Source organism: Macaca fascicularis, chromosome 16 (assembly GCF_037993035.2).
Source record: "Macaca fascicularis isolate 582-1 chromosome 16, T2T-MFA8v1.1".
NCBI lineage: Eukaryota > Metazoa > Chordata > Mammalia > Primates > Cercopithecidae > Macaca > Macaca fascicularis.
In genome coordinates this window covers 22,542,876-22,555,737 of record NC_088390.1, presented here as the reverse complement: position 1 = coordinate 22,555,737, position 12,862 = coordinate 22,542,876, and the positions used below count along the sequence as shown (strand labels likewise).

Genomic DNA, 12,862 nt, shown 5'->3' with positions numbered 1-12,862 from the left:
TATAGTAAATTTTGTGTTTCCAATTGGGTCAAGTTATGGACCTTTGTTTCATTACATATTTATGTTACTGGGAAGGGGTCCTGATCCAGACCCCAACAGAGAATTCTTGGATCTCGTGCAAGAAAGAATTTGAGGCGAATCCATGAAGTGAAAGCAAGTTTATTAGAGAAAGCAAAGGAATGAAAGAATGGCCACGCCATAGGCAGAGCAGTGGCATGGGGTGCTCAACTGCTTGTACTTATCGTTACTTTTTGATTATATACTAAACAAGGGGTGGATTATCCATGAGTCTTCCAGGAAAGGTGTGGGCAATTCCTGGAATTGAGGGTTTGTCCCCCTTTTAGACCATATAGGGTAACTTTCTGACATTGCCATGGCATTCCTAAACTGTCATGATGCTGGTGGGAGTGTCTTTTAGCATGCTAATGCATCATAATTAGCATACAATGAGTAGTGAGGACAACCAGACATCACTTTCATCACCATCTTTGTTGTGGCTGGCTTCTTTGCCGCAACCTGTTTTATCAGCAAGGTCTTTGTGACCTGTATCTTGTGCCGACTTCCTATCTCATCCTGTGACGTAGAATGTCTACCTTCCTGGGAATGCAGCCCAGTAGGTCTCAGCCTCATTCAAGATTCTCCAGGCTTAAGGGTGGGGCCTAAATTACCCAGGACCTATTCAAGATGGAGTTGCTCTGGTTCAAACACCTCTGGTATTTATATTAAAATATATAGACTTTTATTTTGGTGTCTAGGCCTGCCCTCTCCCTCATTTCTGGGCTTCTGGCTGCCTAAAGCTGAGGTTTTGAGTTACTGTCTCTGGCTGACAACTCAAAGTGTGGACCTCCTAAGGGATTACAGGAGGCAGGGTGTGGGGTGGGAGTAACAGGCGGCCCAGCCTTTTCCCAGGATCTCCAATCCCCTCCCAGGGAGCCCTGGCAAATTGAGCTCATGTTGTCCATGGCTTATGAGTGAGACCAGATCCAGGACTCGCTGATGGGCCACCTAACTGGACCTGGGCTGTATGCAAACATCCCAACCTGGAGGGCTCCAGCACCACAGTGAAGCCCTTGCCTTTGGCTGATCCCACCACCATCTGCAATCCTTCCCTTTTCTGCATGACACAGCCTAGGGTCTCTGCTAATCCAAAGCACAGGTTTCAGCCATTGCCACCTTTAATTCCTCCTGGAAGAGCAGCAGCCCAGAAAATCAGCAACCTGGGGAGGACCAGGGGCAGGGCAGAGGCCACAAGGACAGCCAAGGTGCCTGCCAGTTCCTACCTAACATGAAGATGAAAACCACCAATTCCAGAACAGCCCCCAGTGTGGCCCTGTGGCTCCCCTATGGCATCAGCAGCAGTGTGGGCACCATAAGAAGCCAGTGGCCACCAGGGCACGTCCCCCAAGGACGTCCCTTGAGTTTTTAGTATTTGTTAAAGTTAACCTCATTTGTGGTGCTTTGCTTCAGAAGGATTATTTCTGGTACATGATGAGGTGCGAATTTCTGATGAAAGCTTCCCCACTTTCTAGGCGTTCATGGGGTTTTTAGTGAGGATGAATTTTCTAGTGTCTAATGTTGTGTGACTTCTTGCTGAAAGCTTTCCCACAGCCGCTCCACTGATAAGGGTTCTTACCTGTGTGTATTCTCAAATGCACAGCAAGGGTTGAGAACTGAGAGAAAGCTTTCCCACATTCATTACAACCATAGGGCTTCTCACCTGTATGGCTTCTCACACGCACTGTGAGAGATGAGCTCTGAGAGCTCTGAGCTCTGAGAGAAGCCTTTTCCACAGGCATTGTATTTGTGAGGTTTATCACCTGGATGAATTCTCACATGTAGAATAAGTGATGTTTGCTGAGAGAAGGCTTTTCCACATTCGTTACATTCATAGCGTTTCTCTCCACTGTGAAGGTTCTGATGTTGTATGAGGTACTTCTTCTAAACAAAGGTTGTTCCACATTCACTACGTTTAAAAGTCTTCTCTCCAATTTGCATTTTGTCATGCTCAGTAAGGTTGGATTTACCACTAAGGTTTTTCCACACTGCTTACATACAAAGGGCTTCTCTCCTGTGTGAGTTCTCTGGTGTCTGATGAGGTTTGTCTTCTGAATGAAAGCTTTCCTGCAATCTTTACATTCAAAAGATTTTTCTCCAGTGTGAATTTTCTGGTGCATAAGGAGGTTTTCCTTCTGGCTAAAGGATTTTCCACATTCAATACATTCAAAAAGCTTCTCACCGGCATGGGAGTTCTGATGTTTAATGACATACTCCTTTTGGCTAAAGGCTTTTCCACACTTGTTACATTCAAAAGGTTTCTCTCTCATGTGAAAATGCTCATGCTCAGTGAGGTTTGATTTGCGGCTGAAAAATAGCATAGCTTACAGGCAAAGGGGTTTTCCCCACTGTAAATTCTCTGCCGGCTGAGGTGTGACATCTGAATGGAAGCTTTCCCATATTCACAAGGTTTCTGTCCAGTACAAATTTCTTGATGAATGAGGATGTACTTTTGGCTTAAGATATTTCCACATCTCTTACATTTATGAGGCTTCTCTGTGTGTGACCTCCTAAATGCAGAGTAAGGGATACGGTTTGAGAGGAAATGTTATCACACACAGTACATTCAATGCTTTCTCTCCAGAAAAATTTTCTGTTATTCAATAAAGTATTGCTATCTTCACTGGTTTCTCTCCAGCATGAATTTGCTGCTTCTCAGTGAGGGTTGTCATCTAGCTAAGGGCTTGTCAACACTCCTTAGTCGCACAGGGTTTCTCTTCAGCATGACTTCTATGTTCAATGCAATGTGACATCTGAGTAAAAGTTCCCCCACATTCAGTAAATTCATAGGGTTTCTCTCCAGTGTGAACACTCTGGTATCAGATGAGGTACAAATGTTTAAACCAAAGGTATTTACATTTAAAGGGGGTTAATACCATAAGGAGTAAGCTGTGGTAGAGAAGCTCCCAACTAACTCCCTTGATGATTCTTTCCTACACAAGCTCCCTCATGATTTCAGTCCAGGTTGTGATTCAAACTCAAAACTTCAGAAGGGTGTGGCCTTAAAAGAAATAAGGTCTGAGAACAGAGGAAGTATTTTTTCTTATATTCAATGCTCTTTTCCTCAGTCTTTACTGGAGATGGATCAACATGTCTCCCAAGTCCTTGTGCCTGTCTATCTATCTCTTCATCATCTTCTCAGGCTTCTTCTAAAATGGAGCATAAAGAACCATAGCACAAAGAAGTTAATTCGTAAAGTGCCCAGAGCCATGGCTGGCACATGGTAAGCCCTTCATCTTGCCTTTGTACTGCCATCACTTTTATTTGTGAAATTTCCCATTACAAGCAATAAAACGTCAGACTGTGCTTTTTTGAGATTAACTCTGGTAGCCCATATCCCAATATGAAAAGCATCTATATTATTAATGCTTCCAACTAAATCATGAGAAGGGAACCCTACTTGAGGTGATCTAGGTAGAAAATTAACATAAATGGGTCCACAAAGCTGAGAGTACTCTTGAAAAATAACCTTTCTATTTCAGAATTTAGCAAGTTGCATAACAAATAATGAAGAATTGTTAAATAGAAGAAAAAGATGACTACATAAATATTAGAAAGTCCACCTGGGATGTCTAAGAAGAAAAATACTGCTCAAATTTCTATTTATTTATTTACTTATTTATTTATGAGACAGAATTTTGCTCATTACCCATGCTGAAGTACAGTGGTGCGATCTCGGCTCACTGCAACCTCCGCCTCCTGTGTTCAAGCCATTCTCCTGCCTCAGCCTCCCGTGTAACTGGGATTACAGGCATGCACCACCACACCTGGTTAAATAATGCTCATATTTAAAAGAAAGAGAATAGATCAACCAACAACATGGGCTTCCTCCCAAAACCCTATGAAAATGATAAGAAAGGGGAAAGTTGTACAAACTCACAAGAAAAAAAATATAGAAGAGACACTGGTACACAACAACAGATATTAACAGATTTTTCAATAATGGAAAGGATATGGAAGATTTCAGTGCACAGCAGAGTTGTCTGAGGAAACTCAAATAATGGAAATGTACTGCAGAAGAGAACGCCAGTGATTTGTACCACAAAATATCAGAAAGACTCAGAAAATGAAGGGAATTAGGTTTTTCAAAAGGAATAAAGGATGGTGATTGAAAAAAGTGTAAGGAGCAGTTGAACATGCAATGTCCTCTCATGAGAAAAAAGGACAGGTCACACCTTTATAAGAAATAGAAGTTTATCCTTGCAGAAATTTAATCAGAGCTCAGGGGCATTCAGGAAATGAGATGACAGGAATTAGCTTCTATATGGAAATCAGAGATTAAACCTACATATATGGTAAGACCTGCAGCACCATTCTGCAGATGTAGACAAAAGATGCTGGCAATGAGGTATATACACCTACGGACAGGATACAAGAGGATCCTTCTCTGGAGAAACTGAAAAGCCCACAATGAACCTCATTAGCAGCCTGGCCAACATGGAGAAAACCCATCTCTACTAAAAATACAAAAAATTAGCCTGGAGTGGTGGTGTGCACGTGTAGTGCCAGCTGCTTGGGAGGCTGAGACATGAGAATTGCTTGAACCTGGGAGGCAGAGCTTGCAGTGAGCTGAGATCGCATCACTGCACTCCACCTCCAGCCTGGGTGACACAGCAAGACTTACAAAAACAAAAGAAAACAAACAAACAAAACCTCATTAATATGCCCCTCCAAGATGATAAGTGCCACTTTTATTCATATTTCATTGGCTAAAACAAAGGACTTGGGCGTGGCTGAGTTCATTGGAGTCAGACAGTATAACCCTTCTACAAGACAGAAACCAATTTTTTTTTTGTTCTTTGAATATTTCCTCCAATGAGTTTTCTTTTCTTTTTTTTTCTTTTTTTTTTTTTTTTTGTTGTTTTGTTTTTGGAACTTCTTTTACTCAGCTTTTTGTTTCCTTGGTGTATCCTCTGAATTTGTCATTGAAACTTCTACCATGAAATGACACTTTTTATTTGTGATCCTATTTTATTGGCCTAGCGAGCACCTAGCCATGACTGAGTTTGCTGGGGTGAGGCAGGCTATGCCTTCTGGAACAAGGTGTCTTCTTGTTCCAGAAACAAATGGTTCACTAAGCATTTCACTTTTCAGTCACTGAAGCCTACCAGATATGAGCATCCAGGCACAAAAGAGCTTATGATCACCTTTTAGTGAGCTGTTAACAAATATTCCACTAATTCCACTAACATGAAAGACATCAAAATCAAGAGAAAAAACTATAAGGAAATAAACGCAAGGCCCAGCAAACAACACTAAAACCAATCAGGAATAGGTAGAAGATATTTTGTCAGTTAAACAATAACAGGATTTTGTAAGCAAGAAATGGAAAGGAAAGCTCCCTTAGAAATTAAGACTGTGAGAGAGGGACAAAAAAAAAAAAAAAAGATAAAGTGGAGCGTATCCACATTCATCAATAAGAAGGCACCTTGTCCCAGAAGGCATAGCCTGCCTCACCCTAGCAAACTCAGGCATGGCTAGGTGCTCATTTGGCCAATAAAATAGGATCACAAATGAAAAGTATCATTTCATGGTAGAAGTTTCAATGACAAATTCAGAGGATACACCAAGGAAACAAAAAGCTGAGTAAAAGAAGTTCCAAAAAAAAAAAAAAAAAAAAAAACTAAACAAAAACAAAAAACCAAAGAAAAGAAAACTCATTGGAGGAAATATTCAAAGAAGAAAAAAATGCCTCTACTGTAAGTCAAAGGGCCCACTTGAGTAAGAATAAGACCCATACCTAGACACATTACCGTACATTTTAAAACAGAAAATACGGAGGTTATAAATGTTCTCAGAAAGAAAGAACAAGGCTGGACATGGTGGCTCACATCTGTAATCCCAACACTTTTGGAGGCCAAGGTGGGAGAATCTCTTGAGCCCAGGAATTTAAGACCAGGCTTGACAACATAGTGAGACCCCACCTCTACAGAAAAAAAAAGTAGACTTTCTGAGACCAAACAGTCTAAGAACAGCTGCTCAAAATATTCATTCAGCAAATACTTGTCTCCTTACCATGTACATAGCACAGTTCTAGGCTCTAGGGATAAACAGTATTGAACAACATTGGTATCTTCTGCTGTCATCAAGTTTACATTCTAGTGGAAATAAGAATAGAGATGGTTTGTTAAAAAGCAATCCAGGTATAGTGGCTCCCGCTTCTAATCCCAACACTTTGGGAAGATGAAGCAGACAGATCACTTGAGGTCAGGAGTTCGAGACCAGCCAGGCCAACGTGGTGAAACCCTGTCTCCACGAAAAATAAAAAATTAGCCATGGCAAGGTGCGGTGGCTCGTGCCTGTAATCCCAATGCTTTGGGAGGTTAAGGTGGGCGGATCACCTGAGGTAAGGAGTTCAAGACCAGCCTGGCCAACATGGTGAACCCCATCTCTACTAAAAATACAAAAAAAAAAAAAAAAATTAGCTGGTCTTTGTGGCAGGTGCCTGTAATCCCAGCTACTTGGGAGGCTAAGGCGGGAGAATCACTTGAACCCTGGAGGGGGAGGTTGCAGTGAGCTGAGATCACACCAGTGCACTCCAGCCTGGGTGACAGAGTGAGACTCCATCTCAAAAAAAAAAAAAAAAAAAAAAAAAAAAAAGTTTTAAGTGCTATGGAAAAAAAATTTTGGAAGTGGTAAATAGTTTCAATTTCAGATAGGATGATCTCTGACAAGGCAAGAATCATGTCAAGACATGAAGAAAATTAAGATAATGATCCTTACAGGTATATGGGGAGAGAACTTTCTTTTGTCTTCTTTCTTTCCTTCCTTCCTTCCTTCCTTCCTTCCTTCCTTCGTTCCTTTTTTTCTTTTCTTTTTTTTTTTTTTTTTGACAGAATTTTGCTCTTGTTGCCCAGGCTGTAGTGCAACAGCGCCATCTTGGCTCATCGCAACCTCCACCTCCCGGGTTCAAGTGATTCTCCTGCCTCAGCTACTCTCTCAAGTAACTGGGATTACAGGCACACACCACCAGGTTCAAGCGATTCTCCTGTCTCAGCTACTCTCCCGAGTTGTTGGGATTACAGGCATATGCCACCACGCCCAGGTACTTTTGTATTTTTAGTAGAGATGGGGTTTCACCATGTTGGTCAGGCTGGCCTCGAGCTCCTGACCTCAGGTATCCACCCGCCTTGGCCTCCCAAAGTGCTGGGATTACAGGCGTGAGCCACCACACGTGGCCTGGAGGAAAAACTTTCTAAGTAGAAATTAAACAAGTTCACAGGCCCAGAAGAAGATCCTGCTGAGCCTCAGTGACACTGATACTTATCAAATACGATGTCCTTCATGTCCTTCTTTGGCTTAGCCTGACCCCCTCCTATGTTTTTTTTTTTTTTTAATTTACTTTTTAAGAGACAGGATCTCACTGTTGCCCAGGTTGGAGCACAGTGGCACAGTCATAGCTCAGTATAGCATTGAATTCCTGGGCTCAAAGTGATACTTCTACCCCAGGTTCCTGAGTAGCTAGGAACATAGGCATAGGCCACCACGCCCTTCTACTTTAAAAAACTTTTTGTATAGATGGGGGTCTCATTATGTGACCCAGGCTAGTCTCCAACTCCCAACCTCAAATCAAGCAATCCTCCTACCTTCCCATCTACCTAAATGCTGGGATTTCAAGTGTGAGCTGATATACCTGGTGCTTATCTTTTAACATTTTTAGAATCTATACATATTCCTGGAAGTGGCTCCCAGAATGTGCTCTCTTTATTTTGGAGATGGAATCTTGCTGTGTCCCCCAGGCTGGAATGCAGTGGCACCATTTCAGCTCACTGCAACCTCCACCTCCCAGGATTAAGTGATTCTCCTGCCTCAGTCTCCCAAGTAGCTGGGATTACAGGTGCATGCCACCCCGGCCAGCCAATTTTTGTATTTTTAGTAGAGATGGGGTTTTGCCATGTTGGCCAGGGTGGTCTTGAACTCCTGACCTCCAATGATCTGCCCGCCTTGACCTCTCAAAGTGCTGGGATTACAAGTGTGAGCCACCACACCTGACCAGAAAGAAAAGTTTAGATTTTTAAGATATAGCAACCAGATGCAAAGCTTGAAACCTGATTATATCCTGGAATTTTAAAAATGATGAAAGGCATTCTGGGGACAATTGGAAAAACGTGAACAAAGACTGGATCATCTATAATATTAGGACAATATGGTTAATCTTCTAAGGTGTGATAATGGCATTTTGTTATATGGGGAGCACCTTTTTTTTTTTTTTTTTTTCTTTTTGAGGCGGAGTCTCGCTCTGTTGCCCAAGCTGGAGTGCAGTGCTGCGATCTCAACTCACTGCAACCTCGGCCCCTGGATTCAAGTGATTCTCCTGCCTCAGCCTCCCAAGTAGCTGGCATTACAGGCATGCGCCACCACACCTGACTAATGTTTGTATTTTTAGTAGAGACGGGGTTTCACTATGTTGGCCAGGCTTGTCTCCAACTCCTGACATCTGGTGATCTGCCCTCCTCCACCTCACAAGGTTCTGGGATTAGAGGCATGAGACACTACGCCTGACTGGGAGCTCCTTTTTTTGGTAGAAAATACATATTTAATTTCTTAGGAGTGAAACATCATGATGTCTCAGCACAAAAAATAAACGCACGGATACGGACATATAAAAGCATGGCAAAATATTAATTATTGAATCCACATGATGGGTACATAAGAGATTGTTTTACTGTTCTTTCAGCACTTCTTATGTTTAAAGATGTTCATATGAAATAATAATTGAATGGCTGGGCATGGTGGCTCACACCTGTAATCCCAGCACTTTGGGGCCAAGAGTTTGAGACCAGCCTGGCCAACATGGCGAAACCCCGTCTCAACTAAAAATACAAAAAATTAGCAGGTGTGGTGGCTCATGCCTGTAGTCCCAGCTACCTAAGAGGCTGCGGCAGGAGAATCACTTGAACCCAGGAGATGGAGGTTGTAGTGAGCCCAGATTGCACCACTGCACTCCAGCCTGGGTGACAGAACGAGACTATGTCTCAAAGAAAAAAATAAAAAGAAAGAAAAGAAAAGAAAAAAGAACTGGTCAATATTTCCACACAAAAAATTCATAGATTTAACAGCATCTCATGAGTTCTCAAACTACTGATCAGAAAAATAAAACATGGATCTTACTTTCAACAGGATTATAATGCAGACGATAGACAGAAAAATCCAAAAATATGTTTAAGATGTCATTTACTGAGGACTCGTAAGTTCCTCTGGAAAACATGAAGTCATGGACAAGCAGAAGGAAGATGAAAAAAAGGCAGAAGTAACGGAAACATTTTAATGAAAATTGTATTCAAATTTGTATAAGAAGTATGTACATAAATAGAATATTTCATAATCAAACACCAAGATTCAAAACATTTTATAAAAAGAAAGAAATATGTTCATATTCATTAGTCACACAATTTGTATGTTGTTTTTCCTTTTTCTTTTTTTTTTTGAGATGGAGTCTCACTCTGTGGCACTGGCTGGAGTGCAGTGACACAGTCTTGGCACAGTGCAACCTCCGCCCCCCAGGTTCAAGCGATTCTCTTGCCTCAGCCTCCCAAGTAGCTGGGATGATAGGTGTGTGCCACCATGCCCAGTTAATTTTTGTATTTTTAGTAGAGACAGGGTTTTACCATGTTGGCCAGGATGGTCTCCATCTCTTGACCTTGTGATCTGCCCACTTTGGCCTCCTAAAGTGCTGGGATTACAGGCATGAGCCAACACACCTGGCCTTTAAATATTATTTATACAATGATCATATTTATAATATTATAGTTTATTATTGTTGTCACTTAATTGATGAGTTTATTATTATATTTATAATATGGGTTTATAATATGACTGGTTTTCATTCATTTACTCATTCAAATATGCTTTGAAAACAATGTGCAAATTCTTTTTTAAAAAAAAAATTATATGTCACAGGATGGTGTTGTATGTCATGTACATAAATTGGTAACCAAAGCCTGCAGCTAAGAAAGGGATCAAGGACCCTTCCTTTTCCTTTTCTTTTCTTTTCTCTTTTCTTTTCTTTTCTTTTCTTTTCTTTTCTTCTCTTCTCTTCTCTTCTCTTCTCTTCTCTTTCTTTCTTTCTTTCTTTCTTTCTCTCATTCCTTTTGAGATGGAATTTCACTCTTGTCGTGCAGGCTGGAGTGCAATGGCACAATCTCGGCTCACTGCAACCTCTGCCTTCCTGGTTCAAGTGATTCTCTTGCCTCAGCCTCCCAAGTAGCTGGGATTACAGGCATGTGTCACCACCACGCCCAGCTACTTTTTATATTATTAGTAGAGATGGGGTTTACCATGTTGGCCAGGCTGGTCTGGAACTTCTGACCTCAGGTGATCCCCCCGCCTCAGCCTCCCAAAGTCCCGGAATAACAGGCATGAGCAACCGCACCTGGTCAAGAACCCTACTTTCTAGCGTCAGGGAACTGTGGCATGGGGCTACTGGAGGAACCACTTTTTCAGAATGTGTGGGCATCACTCCACCAGCCCCAACCCCACAATGCTGGCTATAAGGAAAGGCCTAGAGGAAGACCAATCTGGCCTGTTGTGGGAGCCGAGGGAGCTGCTTCCCTTTTTCAAGCCAAGGGAGGCAGGCCTCTGGGAAACCCTTGTCGAGGTGGCAGGATGTGGGCTCTATAAGCTCCTGGCTTGTTTAAGAACCAGTGAGCCCTTTAATTCAGTTGAATGCCGCAGTGTCCAGGGTGTGGGTGAACAGCCCTGGGGTGAGCTACTTGGTGAGGGTTGTGGGTAGAGAGAGGGCAAGACCCATCTTCCTGTCCCCTGACCTGGAGTTTCAGTCCCAGCTGGGACATAAAATTGATTCTGCATAGGCCCATGGTCCTAATAGTTTGCTACCAAGAATAGGTGAGTTCAGGAGCCTGTGACCACTGCTGAATGGAACATCTGAGGCATGTAGCAGGATGCTGTGAGCTGGGGCAGGAAGATACAAGCCAAGAGTCTGAAAGGACAATCAATGGCTATGGGAGGTACACAGGAGGGGGCTCTCCTTAGAGGGCCTATGGAAGCACCACTGGTCAGCATCAAGCCCATGCATAGTGCATTACTGCTGGATAGGAGAGAATGTCTCTTTGCTGGGTCAAATGGGACAACAACTGTCTTTTACTTCTTCTTCAGACCCCAATACTGGTCTCATTCTGGTAATATTGAGGGAGAAGAAAGGATGATGGAAGTGAACACCAGAACTGTAAGGAGACAAAGCTCAGGTCTAATCTTGCCTGGTGAAGAGGATGAGGACTTCGAGTTTGGTATACTAATAGCAAAACTTTCATAGCACTTACTTCCTGTGCCTGGCACTCTTCTAAGCACCTTAATCATATTGACTCATTTAACCCTGGCAATGTTCCTATGAGGTAGCTACTATCATTATCCCCATTTTACAGATGATGAAACTGGGGCACAGAGGTTGAGTAACATGCCCAAAGCTCTCAGTTAGTAAGTGGCAGAGCTAGGATTCCAATCCAGGCAGCCAGCTTTCAGAATCTGTAGGTTTTCACTGAATAAGAATTAATCCAAAGGATTGAAATAAGGCTACTTAAAACAACAACAAAAACAACAATAAAAATGAGAAAACAAAAAATGGCCAAGCGAGTTATAGAACCAGAATGAAATACCATTAAGGGTGCTACTATCTAACAGGAAAGGAGGTTTGATGGAACATAATTAGTGGCAGGTTTTAGATACTGATATGTGCTTTGGCTGTGTCCCCACCCAAATATCGAACTGTAGCTCCCATAATTCCCACGTGTCATGGGAGGGACTCGGTGGGAGGTAATTGGATCATGAGGGCGGGTCTTTTCCTGCTGTTCCTGTTATAGTGAATGAGTCTCACGTGATCTGATGGTTTTATAAAGGGGAGTTCCCCTGCACATACTCTCTCTGGCTTGCCTGCTGCCATTCAAGATGTGACTTTGCTCCTCTGCCTTCCACTATGATTGTGAGGCCTCCCCAGCCATGTGGAACTGTGATTCAATTAAACCTCTTTCCTTTATAAATTACCTAGTCTCAGGTATGTCTTTATTAGCAGTATGAGACCAGGCTAATACAGATAAAACAATATTCACCCTCAGTGAGTTGAGACTCCTTGGTGAGCCACTTTCTCAGTTTTCTCTGTTTCTTCCTATGAGCTGTGAGGTAAGCACTATTATTATTTTCATTTTACAGACAAGGAAACCGAGTTTTAGAGAGTTTAAATGATGTGCCCAAGGTCACCCACCTACAAGTGGTGAAGTTGGGTGTTTGAAGCAAGTTCTTTTTATTTTAGAACCTAAGCTTTGTATCTCTTCCTCATGGAGGTATCAGTATGAAGCTCACATACATGTTACCATTTTTGGTCTAGTTGGCCTATGGAGGAAGACACAGTGTAGAGCTACAATGTGATGGAGAAAGGTAAGAAGATTCATGAAACAGGTGCGTGTGACATTTTGAGTGGGTGGAGGGTAGATAGACTCAAAGTTACAGCTCCTCAAAATAATTAAAAAGGACAGGACTAAGGACATTACTACACATTGCGAAACAATAATGGTGATGACACCATTTTGAGCCTTTATATAGCACCAGATTTGAAGGCAGCTTAGTTAACCTAAGCTTCATGGTAACCTTAGGAGAGAGGTGATATCTACTCCATTTTGTGGATGAAAACCCAAGGCTCAGAGACATTAATTGACTTACCCAAGAATGCACAGCTCATAAAGAGGTAAGTACAGATTAAAATCAGGTTTGGCTGGTTCGAAACCTAATCCCTTTCCTCCAACATATGACTATTTTCAGAGCACCACTGTTGTCTTCCCTCATTTGATTCTCATGGTGA

At 42.3% G+C, this 12,862-nt stretch overlaps 1 pseudogene; it reads right to left on the bottom strand.

The window, feature by feature from the left end:
• Positions 1 to 1,544: 1,544 nt before the first annotated feature.
• On the bottom strand, positions 1,545 to 2,563 carry LOC141408879 (uncharacterized; annotated as a pseudogene).
• Positions 2,564 to 12,862: the final 10,299 nt, after the last annotated feature.